The sequence below is a fragment of the Pempheris klunzingeri genome, chromosome 20, assembly GCF_042242105.1.
Source record: "Pempheris klunzingeri isolate RE-2024b chromosome 20, fPemKlu1.hap1, whole genome shotgun sequence".
In the NCBI taxonomy this organism is placed as follows: Eukaryota; Metazoa; Chordata; class Actinopteri; order Acropomatiformes; family Pempheridae; genus Pempheris; species Pempheris klunzingeri.
In genome coordinates, this window is record NC_092031.1 from 5,703,580 (window position 1) to 5,717,247 (window position 13,668).

The 13,668-nt window shown below is 39.1% G+C and overlaps 1 long non-coding RNA gene across 1 annotated transcript; it reads left to right on the forward strand.

Annotated features, from left to right (window-relative positions):
* The first annotated feature begins 9,434 nt into the window (after positions 1-9,434).
* LOC139220321 (uncharacterized) lies at positions 9,435-11,851 on the forward strand. The gene is made up of 3 exons (XR_011585753.1): positions 9,435-9,539; positions 10,551-10,850; positions 11,210-11,851. It is a non-coding gene; the product is annotated as an uncharacterized lncRNA (long non-coding RNA).
* Positions 11,852-13,668: the final 1,817 nt, after the last annotated feature.

Sequence of the window (13,668 nt, forward strand, 5' to 3'; positions counted from 1 at the left end):
AGACAGTAGATCTCTCTGTCTGAGCTGCTCCGTCTCTCAGCGATTGCTTTTCTGCATAAGTATGAATATGTACGTGTACCTCAATATGTGCTTTTACCTGAATTACTTGCCAATGTACAAATCTGCTGACATAATTACCATACCACTGTGAGTTGTCATTTGTATTAAAACAATCTAGTGACAGAAATGTACTTAATGTATTCTCATATGGACAAAGGTGTGCAAGAAAGAGCAGTGTAGAGATGTGAGGGCACTTATTCATTTATCTTCTATTTATGTTCCTCCATTTAATTGAATTTTCTGCAACAGTCCTGGCCTGTGGGTATAAATCATGCCTCTCAATCAGTCAAGATAGCCCAAAAGATGGCGCCTGCTACAGATGTACAAGAAGGGCAGGCAGGGGGCAAGAGGAGGCCGAGATTTATGTTTGCGAGGAAAAACATGACCCTGGGTCTCTGCTGCCTGTCAGAGGAGCATCGTTTCCATTACCTTGAGGATTCATAAGCACTATATTTCAGCCAGGGTCCTTGAACAAATTCAGAACGGACACAAAAACCCAAATAATTCTGGCGCACTATATTTCAGAAAATGCAGCAATTAAAACAAATTTTCAGCAGCACAAGAGAATGTGAATGTTGTTTATATGGTCTTTTTTTTAAAATGGTGTTTCATTGAATAGCATTGTGGAGTGTCCTTTGCCATCAGTGTGAGCAAGTGAGCGATTGTATGTTTAGCAAGTATGCCATGAAGGAACAATACCTACCCCAATTAATGGCTTGTGATATTGCTCACCGTGCTCATTAAAAACACTCTGCCACATGTTCATTGCAGACCTTCAACCTGTCTTTCAGTACAGTATGTAAGTATGTATACAGATATTTAATCACTGATTTTCAATAGCAAATGCTGCTTTGTTTTAACAAAAACAGACAAGCTCATCTAACTTTAACTTTCATTTATGGGCTGGTTTACATCCCTTTGTTAAAAAGGATAAGAACTACAAGGTGTTGTTAACCTCAGCTCTAAAATTGTTGGGAAAACACAAAAATCTTTGAACTGTAATAAATATGGTCCGTCTGTGCCTACATTGGTATTTTTGCTTATTGTGATGTCATTTTTTTGGAGTATCTTCAAATGCTTCATATCTCTAAAATCTGTACAACCTCAGCTAAAAGGCTAAATAAGTCAATAAACCACAATTATTAATAAAAGTATTGAGATTGTGCCATATCTCCAGAAGTTACTTGAACTATTTCCATGTTTTAGTTTTTGAGCTATGAGCAGAGTGTAAAGAGTATTTTATGGAATAGAAATATGTGTGTTGGTACACTGGTATTTTTGCTTACAGTCATGTTTGTCACCTATAGACCTCCACTACACAATTCCACACTAACTACCTACTGTATACACTGTAGACATTCACTAGCTTTTTTTAAATGAGCCGTCCGTTTTCAAAGGATTGATGCTGAATACGTCCTTGGGAAAGCATACAAGATTATAAATGACCCCACACGTTCTCTATGCCTACTTAAAGCTGCTGCCATCAGGAATGCATTTCAGACTGCCTGTATGTTAAAACAAGAAGACAAGGGAGGGTGAGCCTGTCTTAGACTGATGAATGCACTTGCATTTGCTTTGTTTTCTTATTTTTTACTTTTACATAAATACTTCTGAACATAATATGCTTTGTTAATTTGCCTAATTTATTTATTATTTTATCAGACATTTTTGAGAACTCCAATCGACACAGCGCAGTTCTATACAAACCCTTTGCTAAATAAATGGCTTTCAATGCATTATCTGACTGAGGACATGGCTTGTTAGCAGCATAGAAACTCAGATTCCTGCAAATTCAATATAATCACTCCACCAGTTCCAACCTCCATACACACCCCCTTCCACACACACACACACACACACATCAGTCTGTGCCCCGCATCCAATCCAGTCTCAGTGTTCTTCAATAAAGTCCCCTCTGACAAACATGATGGAGAGCCACTCTGCTTCAGAGCGGGATACTCAGAAAACGACTTGATGATAAAATATTGCCATCCTGGCAGTTGACTTGCCAATCCAAATTAAAAAAAGTTAGAGTGGCCAGGTTTATGCTGCACCCTTCACTGCAGCTATATTTCACACTTTTACACCTGCTTACATACTCAGACACTTACCGACCTACCTTTTCTCCTTTCCAGTAAGGGTTGCAAAGCTACCTAACCTAATAAGTAGGTGCAGTGTAAGGGCTTTCATTGCAGGATACTGATGCTTCATCTCACCCTTAAAACTGACAAAAGCGTCCAGTATGTAGACTCTGTTAACCTCTTCATAACAAATTAGATGAAAGGGAGGTATACAGTAGTGACCCACAGCACAGGTCTGACTGGAGAGTCGGGATCCTCCTGAGTCTGAATACTGTTTTTACGTTATATTTTTCAGAATTTTCTGAACACTGTTTCATTTGCTTTACCGGAGTTATTTCCGATGAGAGGAGCAGGGCATTGGTTTGTCCAGTCCGTTTACATTTTGTGCACTGCTTTCCAAATAGTCGAATTATTTGCTTGCTACCAATTTCAAATTCATGAGTTCAAGTAGTCCTTTTCAAATAGTCCTTTTCACGTTGTTTCAGCCCACCTGAAGTCCTTGCTAATATTATTTCTTGGGCCACAGTAACCACGCAACCACCAGTGAAACCTTGTTATTGACCTCGACACGAACTTCTACTTGTTTGGCAGATTGTACTGAAATGAAGGTGTGTGTGTCATCTGATAACAACAGGTACGCACATTCAGAAAGAGGAATGTGTGCAGAGCTGTAAGAGGAAGAAAAGCGTTTAACATCTGTCCACATCTGTCATGCAGTCACCGGCAGTTCAAGCCTCCAATCCAACAGGTCACAGCACAAAATCATTGATCCTAAGATAGTTCCAGTTTAAAAACGTAACAAAAATTAACTTATCTTATAGTTATCCAAAGATTTTTCCCATTGTTTCTTGTAGGTGGTGGCGAGGTTTGTTTACTCTCTAACACCAAATAGTGGTCCTTATATTCAGTCATACTTCTTGACCATGTGGTTTAAGTTGTTCGAAGCCGTACTATAAGTCAAAACTATTTCATTATTTATGCTATGTGATAGTTGAGTAGCGGCAATAAAACCCATGTCATGCTCAACTCAGTCCAAACCATTTTCACTTCCATTCCGTCATAACGTAAATTACTGAAAGACAGATTAATATACAAATGATCAAATATGAATATAAATTTGCATCACACATTTGCTTCACAGGTTATAAACAGGATACGTGGGTTCCACAGCATGACATTTTACTGCGTAGTTTCACAAATTGCTCTCATCATTACTCTTATTATACTCTTGCATTTTCTGCATTGTTGTCTACAAAAAATGATTATTTAGTCGTTGCTCCATAAACCTTCATTAGGGGAAAAAAAGCATCAGAATGTGAGAGAAGAAAAACGGTTGCTATCAAAGTAATGGCAACCAGCAGAGTGTCCCACTTTATGTGGATCCACATGGTGAGGTGTAGGGTTTTTCATTATGTTATAGCAGATGTACAATGAAACAGACTCAGAGGTAGGACAAAAAGCTGGGATTCAACACAGCAGAAGGAAAAATAAAGAAACTGGTCATCCAACAGAGGTTAAGGTCAATGAGAACTGCATCCACATAAATTATAAGATGGACTACTGAACCGTTTCCCTCTGTCCACCACGCTGAAAGCGCCATTGATGAGGTTTAATGGTGTTTTATTGTGTGAATTGGACCTATGAGGCCATGCAGGGGAAGAAGGAGGAGAGCTATGACTTTTCACTGATGTTTTATATCCAATTATCTTCATGCTGAGTGGAGGGAGGAATGGCAAACACGGGCTAAATGGTGCGTTTCATATGTGGTCAAACTCACTTCTCCCCTCAGGCTGGGAATATCAGCTGAGCATGTGCTTCCTAGTCAGGTTGTTACTTTCTTGTATTAGCTGATGCACAAGGACGATAAGACAACTATATAGCCATTTCCTGATTCAAACCAATGTCAAAAACTATGTTGGAATTGAAGCCAAATCTGTACAGATGCTCAAAAAACAATTACCCACCGTTAAATGGAATCGAGTATTATTTTTTTATGTGATGCTACTCAAAACATTTATATAAATATTCATTTATCAATGTATCTTGGCTCAGTTCCACGGTTGTAGGCATTAATGTTTCCATAATGTAATTAACATCGCTTTAATACATTATTATGACTCCCACAGCATGCAAATCATTACGATCCAGATTTGCTTTAACTAATGTTTCACATGCAGTGTGATGTAATGGTTACCCGTCATACCCCTTGACATGACTACGTTATATTTTGCATCTGTGCATCTGTGATTCAACAGAGTCAGCATGGTACGATAGCTGGATTTAAAGAACGGTGGCCTCTTTCCCCTCAGGGATGATCAAGGTCACATCTGCATGTTTGACAGCCATCAAACAGTCAATGCTGCCATCGCTGCTCTTTTCAGTAGAACAGAAATCCTATTATGTGTCTAGACGAATGTGTGTGTGTGTGATGGAAATATGTGTAAACAATAATCGCAATTAAAGTGTAAGTAAAGAATCCAGGATCTGACTGTAGACGTGCTATTATGAGATAAAATATGAGCAGTGAACGAGAGGAACGTCGGAGGAAAGCTACGGCAAGTGAGCAAACTGAGGCAAGATGGAGTGACGCCATAATAAAAGAGTACACATTGTCAGATGGAGAATAGTGCTCGTTGATATATGGAATGACAACAGAGGAAAGAAACTAGTCTCTTCAAGTCCATATTCCCAACATGAAAAGCTAATAGCTATGAATTTTTTATTTGCTTAATTTCTTGATGAGTCCCTGTTTAATAAGACACAAGGAACAGGGGTAAAACGAAACAAAATACATTTCCACTCAGAAAAGGCAATAACCTGAGAAAATAACCATTTTAAATTAAGGTGAGGTTCTGAAGTAGCACAGGAGTTATGGTGGCTCTCTGCTGAATCGTTTCTGGCATGACAATCAACTGACAATAAACACTTGAGACTGTACTCTGCCATGGCGAATCACACTAAAGTAGCTTGTATTGGATGTGTACAGACATTGTAATATGGGAAATTGTAGGTGTCTGCGAGTTATTTTTCTCCACTTACTGCTAAGCCCAGTTCAAAAAGTTTAGTCAGCATCGTAGTATTTCAACCTGCATCATGACATTCATCACATAGAAAGTGGTGAAAGGTTCAAGCTGACTGAACATGAAAACACTTAACTGTTGTAGAGAAACACAAATATGTCAATTGAATTTACGGCCGATGGCAGATGCACCAAGATACGCATGAAGTGAAACTTGTACGTCTGCCACAGCACTCGCGGATGCTCAACATAACAAAAAGCATTTTCACAAGGGCTTTTTACCTAAGGTGTAAGTGCTCTGCTTGTGCTTTGGCAACAATGCCTGCTGACATACTGTTCACCTTAAAGTTATGCTGTCATTTGCTGCTACTGCTGTTCATACACTGGAGCATTTCTAAAGCCTCACCTACACCCAGGAAGTCCACGCTCCCCCAGAGGGGAGGTTATTATCGCCACTCTCCACTCCCTGCTGTGCTGACTTTGGTGTTTCCTTTGGGGGAGTGATGAGGTCAGAGATTATCACTGCTGTACATGCTCTACTTTCACATAATAATTCATTTTAAGTGGGTTAGCTGACTTTTATATTTTACATTACATTCATTTGGCGAGACTGCCCTCCCAAAAAAACAACAACCTCGCCATTTCAACAAATGCCCCAAAGTGACATATGTTGAAGTCCACGTGACAAAGCAGTTATTATCGTAACCATGATAATAAAGGTCGCATAGTTCTTGATGAAGTGGTAACATAGCCCAGAACACAACGTTTTCCTAACCTGAATCTGATTCAATTCATCCAAACCATAATCTTTCCCAAACTATGTTTTGGTGCCTAAACCCAAAGCTAAATTATAGCATATATATATATATAAAATAAAGGATTTATTTTTCAGTTTTTAAAATGAACAGACAAATGATGTCATCCTGCCGATAGGTGCATCAGATTGAAAAATGTTCATTCTAGCAGAAAGTAACAAAGGACAATGAATTTTGTAGTTTAATTTAGAGGACTTGATGAATACACCTGTAGAAGCCGAGTCTACGTTTCCCAAGAGGGAAAGTTATTATCGCTCCCCACTCCCTGCTGTGTTTAGCTCAGTGTGTCTGCATTCACATAATAATTCATTCCAGGTGGATTGTCTGACTGAAACTTTATATTTTACTTGACAGGGCCTTTAGTCCAAAGTGACTTACAGTGCAGCACAATAGGTAATTCAACTTCCATAAAAACAAGAGCTATATCTCTGGAAAACTTGTAAGAGACTCCGTCACAAGCAAACAATGACCAGCTTGTTCCATGCAAATGCTGAGAATCTTGGAAAAAAAGGGAGATTCACTGCTGTGTTGATTACTAAAAGTGCACAAAAAATTAAAAAAAAAAAGAAGAAAAAAAAATGATCAGCATTGCAAATCATCTGTGCTTCAATCATTTATAACCTTTAAAGATGGTGGTGCTTAATCAGAGGTGCATATGCCCTTTCTATGAACATTTTCAGAGCTGTTAACTTTTCAAAATGACTTTACTTAGTGTGAAATGTCCTGTAGCAACAATTTAAGTTTAAGATAAAAATAACAAAAGAAAATGAAGCCTGTATACGCCATAGAAATGTTACACTCTGCTCAAACAAGCAATTTAGCAGTTAGTTGAATATCATAAACGACATACTGTAAATGGAATATACTAATTGTTAGGCTTCACATCGTTTAGGTCACTTTTTTTTTTTTTTATAACAAGCTCCGCTGTGAGCATATTTTAAAAGCAATAAGAAGAGGAAAAAAGTGGCCTCATGAGTGACCTAACCACCAGTAGAGCAGAAAAACACTCAAGTCCTCCTGGGAACGAGCACTGCACAATCTCACTAAGCATAAGAGCATAAGATTCATGGCAGGGTGTTCTGTCATCTTGTGCAGTGTTCACTGTACAGAGGATGAAGGTGGCAGCGACAATAACGCACGATCAAGGGTTACATATTCTTCCTTCGCCTACTTCTTTAACATCACAGCTCAACATTTTCTTCCAGGACTCACTTCTACAGCCCTGAAAATAGTTGGTCTGAGAAGTGTTTGAGCAACTCAGAAACAGTATGTGGGTCTGTGTACAATAACAACTGACAGAGTGCATCCTGGGATTGTGGTGGCTGCATGGGCTCATGCTCTGATGAGATGGACTGCTTGTCATGTTTCTGCCAGTTACTGAAAGTTATTGCCTGCTTGGGTAATAGAGCAACTGAATACACCAAAGACAAAAATGGAAGAAGTGAAAATGCAAATGCCACATCATGTCCTGCTGCCACACACAGCGCTCATTACGCCGGGTGGTAAAGACACACATGGGCTACCCAGCCCAGCTGACTCGCTAGTTTTGCTTTGCATTTTCTTGTAACCATCACACATTGTCACACATTCTTACCATTAAACAGCCTGGTGACAGTCAAATGATGATCCTGATTTCCAATTTTCTTTTGGCTGATGAGCAAAATATCAGGTGTTAATAAAACTTGTCACCCTGGGAGCATTTTCCAGAAGCAGTCGAGAACTACAATGTGCTTGCTGTACATGACTAACATCACAATAAGGTAATTGAAATTTGAAATAGATTTTGAAATTCGCTCCAGTAAATATGTACGAGATATAAAGCTATGAGTGGCAAAGGTGTAAATCCCACTGTTTCTGCTGTTCTTCTCCTTTTCCCCCCCTCTTTTTATTTACTGTATCTCCTTCTGTATCGATCTGCAGTGTCAAAATTCCAGTGTTTGGCAAGACTAAATAGCATCTGGCATGTGGCATGCAGCAGTCCACCACCCTTTCCCTTTTGTTCCCATCACTAGAAACCCATCATTGCGTTGCTTAAGGACACTTCCAGAGCGGAAGCTTGTTTTCACAGCTGCAACCCTGGCTGCCCATGTGAATTACTGTCTCCTTAATCACTACATAACATACAGTAGATTGTGTCTAGCCATAGCAGGCAGCTGTGTTGACAAACCTACTGTACCTTTAATTTGTGTGATTGTGTGTAAGGTCAATCTAAAAGTGGTCATTTGGAGGGACTCGGCTTTTGACTTGATTCTGGGCTGTAAAAGTGAAGAAATTCTGAACTGTGGTGGTTGGTAAACACAGATTCCTGCGGTGGCTACAACTATTAACAAGAAGTGGAAATTCTATAAACTTAATAGCTACAAAAACCTTCAGAGACACACAAATTGATGTCCGAACAAAAGCAACAAATGGAATTTAAGCTTCCCGTGTTTATCAGTCAAGTCGAAAGGCCTCTAGGCTTGTGGGGTTTTGACATTGCTGAAATATTGCACCACATCTATGACTGCTAGCATTCATCACAGTGACAAAGTAGAATGGAAAGTATTGATTAACAGTATTATTTGATTAGAGCACCATCCTACTCTCAAATGCAACAATTCCTTTGTGTCCCGTTATTATAAAATCATGCACAATAAGAGAAAACCTCCTGAACATTTCTTATCGTTGCCACTATTGCCCTGACACATACATGCACACACCTTTCTACTCTGTGTTTTCCTCTTCCTATTCACCAATTCGAATGTATTGTTGAGTCAAAAATGAATGAATTACTGTGCATTTTACGTTGCTGCATTTAGGGATGATGAATGGTTCAGTAAGTAATTCCGTTTCTTAATGGAATTCTTTGAATATATTCAAATTGTTTGTGTTTTAATTGCTTCCCTTAATTGCTTTTCTCGATTCATCATTGTTCACATGATGTAATGAAATGTGCTGTCTAATCAATTAATTATTCTGTGTAATTATTTATTAAAACTTGATTGCATTTCCACAGCAATTCTGAGCAACACACTTGTGAGCATATTCTGTCACAGGGCTGAAGCCTGATGTATTAGTTATTGGTTATTAAAAGACAATATTACAGTGTGTGATGATGAATTACTTGAAGGAATTATGCAAATCAGATGCTGAATTTTCACTTCATTTCAGAGTAGATTAAACCTAATCTAATCTCTCTACCTATCTTTTGCAAAATGCTGTTTTACCGACGTATTTAGGAGCATTACTGATGTAAACGAATATTTCACTTCATTAGAAAACATTTATTGCATAATATAGATTGAGTTGCACCTTTAAGACTCAGAGCTTAACTAAATGGCATGTTTGGTGTAAATAAAATCCTTCCCATCAGGCCGGTCCACTTGGTCAAACCTGTTAAACCTGAGGACACACCTACTCTGTTCATGGGAGCTGTGGCTGACAAAGAGCAACACTCTGCTGTTCATTAAGAATGCAAGCGTCTTTAAGGCTGGAGGTGTGTGTTCCTTACTCTCCTCTAAGGAAAATCTACTTTACAAACAGAAAAGATTCAAACTGACAGAGAGGCGTCTCTGAAAGCAAAGGGTAAGACCATTACTCGTTCTCTCTGCTCTTAATGGTCGTCTCTCACTTCCTTTCCAAGTCGCTTTCATGGCCGAGGAGGCTGATGGAATTTCATTACTTATGATTGAAAACCAATGGAGTTTTGAAAGCAGAATGAGATGGAAAGGTGCACCCAAAATGCCAGTATACCCTCCAGATGCCAGCAATCTAATTTACTGTCAGTGGTAATAAATGGGGAGCCACTGGATGGCACAGATAAGATGTTATTTCACCATCAGGGTTATCACTTAATATCTGATAATGTCTGTGGGGAGCAATTGTATCCGACAGTTAAAACAGGGTGCCTCAACTCCTGGCAGGAGAAATGATCATCACTGTGGAAGAATTGTTAATCTGTCAAATCAATGTGACTTCACTCAATAAAGTGTTCGTAGAGGGACTTAAGAGTGTTAATGATTCACACTTGTGGAAGATGACTACTCTTTAATAAAAGTGAAGCTCGTAACATAACATGCTCTGTTGTTTAAAAGGACTAAATGAGTTTATATGGATTTATCTGAGAACTGACATCTTCATCACACTGCTTCAGTGGAGTACAGTGGCCTGTAGGATTGATGCCACTTTTAGATTGTGCCTATTTGTGCGCTGTTTTATATTTGATTATAGAAGGTCCTCTATGCTTTAAGAAAGTGTTGGAGGCAGGAATGTTACCTGGGTAGTTGGAAACATTCCTAAAGCCAAAGTGAGATGGAGGTGACAACAAAACACACCCTAGTAAGTGCAAAGAACAAGGACTGAATAATAGCATAGTGAGAGCTGCCAAGTCTCCACAAACAAAACAAAATCAGAGCATTACGACATTGGATACTGGCTGTTTCTATTGTAAGCAAACGCCTGTATTGTAGAGCCTGAGCAGCTGGGAGTCGGCACATAATATGGCTCATATCATTCCCTGTGCAAGTACAGCTACAGTGAAGCTATGGCATGCGTACAGTATTACATTTCAGACATTTTCTTTTTTTTAATCCACAGATCTGATCCGTCTATCCCCAAACCGCCAGATTCCACTTGCCTTTTGTCACAAGAAAACAAGCATCATGGGAAGAGGTGAGAGCGAGGAGTGGGATGAAAAGCAGTCGGAAACGAGGCAAACTCAGCCCCAGAAACACCAGGACACAGAGAGTAAAAGCTCAGGGAGCAAAAGCTCAGAGAGCAGCTGTCCCAAGTGCTGCTTGCGAACAAGGGACTGTCTGATGAGCGGAGAGTGTGGGAGGGCACTTCAGATCTCCAGTGTCATCGCCTGGTGTGGAATGTGCATCCGCATGTGGATATGTAAGTCTCAACCTCAGAAGCAGCGTCTAAAATGAAATGCTTATACAACTGCTTGACCATGACCATTAGTTGTTCTGGTGGCTGACAGATGGTAAAATAATTTGCTGCTTAGATGAGTAAGAATTTATGCAAACATAAATCTATAACCCTGGCATTTAAAAAGGTGATTTTTTTTTTTACTGTGTATCTATTGGTGTATATACACTGTGATTAACACTCCATCATTGTTGAAATAATACTGTTCTAAAAAGAATCCTTTCCAAAAGGACATAAAAACTACTAATTTTGGGGGGAAAAAATGTTAACCTATTCATTTTGCTTTATTTTTCTTAACATTTTGTTTCTTTTTTTAATTACAGAATCTAACCGTGGACATCAGGACCAGCTTTTTCAAGCTGTGTTGTTTCTCAGTATCCGCCAGCACCCTTCACGACCATGTTGTGTGGTTTTCTACTAATCTGAGATGAAAAATATTCACTTTATAGCCATTTCGCCACTTTTGTTTAATTCTCTATCCACACGTTATTTGTTTAACATGAACAAATTCACTGTATGTATATAAGAAAACAAGAAAAACTATTATGTATGAATACTCTCATATTAGAATGAAAGCATAAGCAGATGAATGGGACTTTGATATTTGTAAAAGACTTCTTTGGATTGATTTCTTCTGATTCATAAACGCTACAGTGTTCAGTCCGTCTGGATCACTTATATTTATGGTTGAGTTTTTCAGTAACATAAACTTTTATGTTATGATAAAGACAACAAACAAGTGAACTTGACAATGTGTGAAGGAACAGTATTAGCCCAACATCCTCTCTTATATTAGGAGTAAGATCTGAAGTAATAAAAAGCTTGAAATAAAACCCTCAGTAACAACTGAGTATTCTCTCAATGCCGTTAATGATAGAGACCTGTAATCATGACTTTGACGAGCATGATGTAACTAAATGACATCCTTTACCGTCAACACCTTTGTCCAAGGTCATTGGGAAAAAGTTGCTCGCTGCACACATAATGAGCGAGCTAACAAAGAAAGTATTTGTGAAAGTATACTGTGATGCCACGAGACAATAATAACATTGCTGCCTTTGAGTCCCCTATGTCGTTTTTCATGAAATTTCTACTGTGAACACACTGAGAGACAAATGCATGAAAATCAGGAGATATTTGGTGCCCTTACATACCGCAACAACAATGGGTCTAACAGAAGTAAATGTCTCAATCACATGTTGCACATGTTGTCCAGACGGACTGAGCGTGGGCGCACAGCAGAGGTCGAGCCACTGTGCGAAGGCATAGAACATGATGGGAAGACAAATCTTTTGTTCAGGAAAAATTCACTGTCAACATACTGTTCAATTCATGCTGAGATCTCAGACGCACATGTGACCCCGTGTGCAAGTACTGTCCCGGTAAAGAATGAGCAACTGCAGGTTGTTACATTTCAGATGCAACGAAATACAGCATTTTCCCAGAATGGACTTAATAAGGTTAAACTCACTACTAATGACACCTTTGTAATGAAAGCAGAAAGATCCAAAAGGAATCTGTTAATTTGTCTGACCCTTAGGGGGGTTGGTAAAAATTCAGGTGCAACAAAACCATGACATACTGTAGCTTGACATTTATAAAAAGGCACAGTTACACTCAATAGCATGCCACTACTGCTAACCCTGACACCTCAGTGTGCAGTGGTCACCATTTTCTGTGCTTGAGGTACAAGTGACAGGACTTTTTCTCTGTATAAGTGAATAAGACTCATTAAGCAATCATGGTTGAGAATGCTAACAAATGATTCTTATCTCAAACCGCTGAAGGTGGTTTACACCTTTAGAAACTAAAGTGTCACTAAATGTAGTACTTGGCACAGGAAGGAGGGCTCATAAGGACTCGTGACTCAATGGACAATGCAAACACTTTAAGTAACCCTTAAGAATTCATTTTAATTCTTTCACTTGAAGTGGACATAGCCTCTGGGTCTGACAAGTGAAGCCAGTGCCTTAAACTTACAGTCTTTCTTAAGGCAGGCAGGGGGCGATTCCATTGGCTGCGAGAAGAAGACTTAATTTTCCTTATGAGTTTAGTATCTCAATCACTAGTTTCTTGCTATTTACTCCTTAAATACAATGATGACGCAGATGTTCATTTTGCAATTTATAGTCCCATTTAGAGTAAAATGTACAATGCGGCAGGGCAGGCTTCAGGGCCAGAACTACGTTTTGACTAACCAATCAGAGGTGGGTCATTACTAAATGAAGAGGTGGAGTCTTCATGGAATGAACAAGCTCCTGGCTCCAAAATCAAAATAGCAACAGCTAAAACGTCAAACTCGAGGCTTCAAAACAGCAGGCCACAAACGCTTGTTATATACAAGCTATGGTCTAAAGTCAGACTGACAGTCAATGTGAAGGCAATAAGAACAAAAGATCAGAACAAGAACAACACCAACCAAGAGTATCAATAGTCCACCACTGTATATACACCAAGACTAATGAGGAGCAGCTGGAAGGACAGGTACTGTTACTAGGGAAGGTGGTGGGCACAAGCAGGAAACGCAGCAGTGGTGACTACTTTACTAGTTTCATTATTGTCAGGAAAGGAGGTTTTAATTCTTTATGTGATTACACTGAATCCAATTCTGATTGTAATTTTAGATTCTTGCCATATCAAATGACCAAACGGAACCAAAACTTCAAAGCATAAACAACCAGAAACCAAAGATAGTAAGCTTGTGTGCAATGGAAGCGGTGGTGCAAAGTTAACATGACCCTTTAGTCAGAGTGACTGAAAATGCAAAAAAAAAAACTAATTT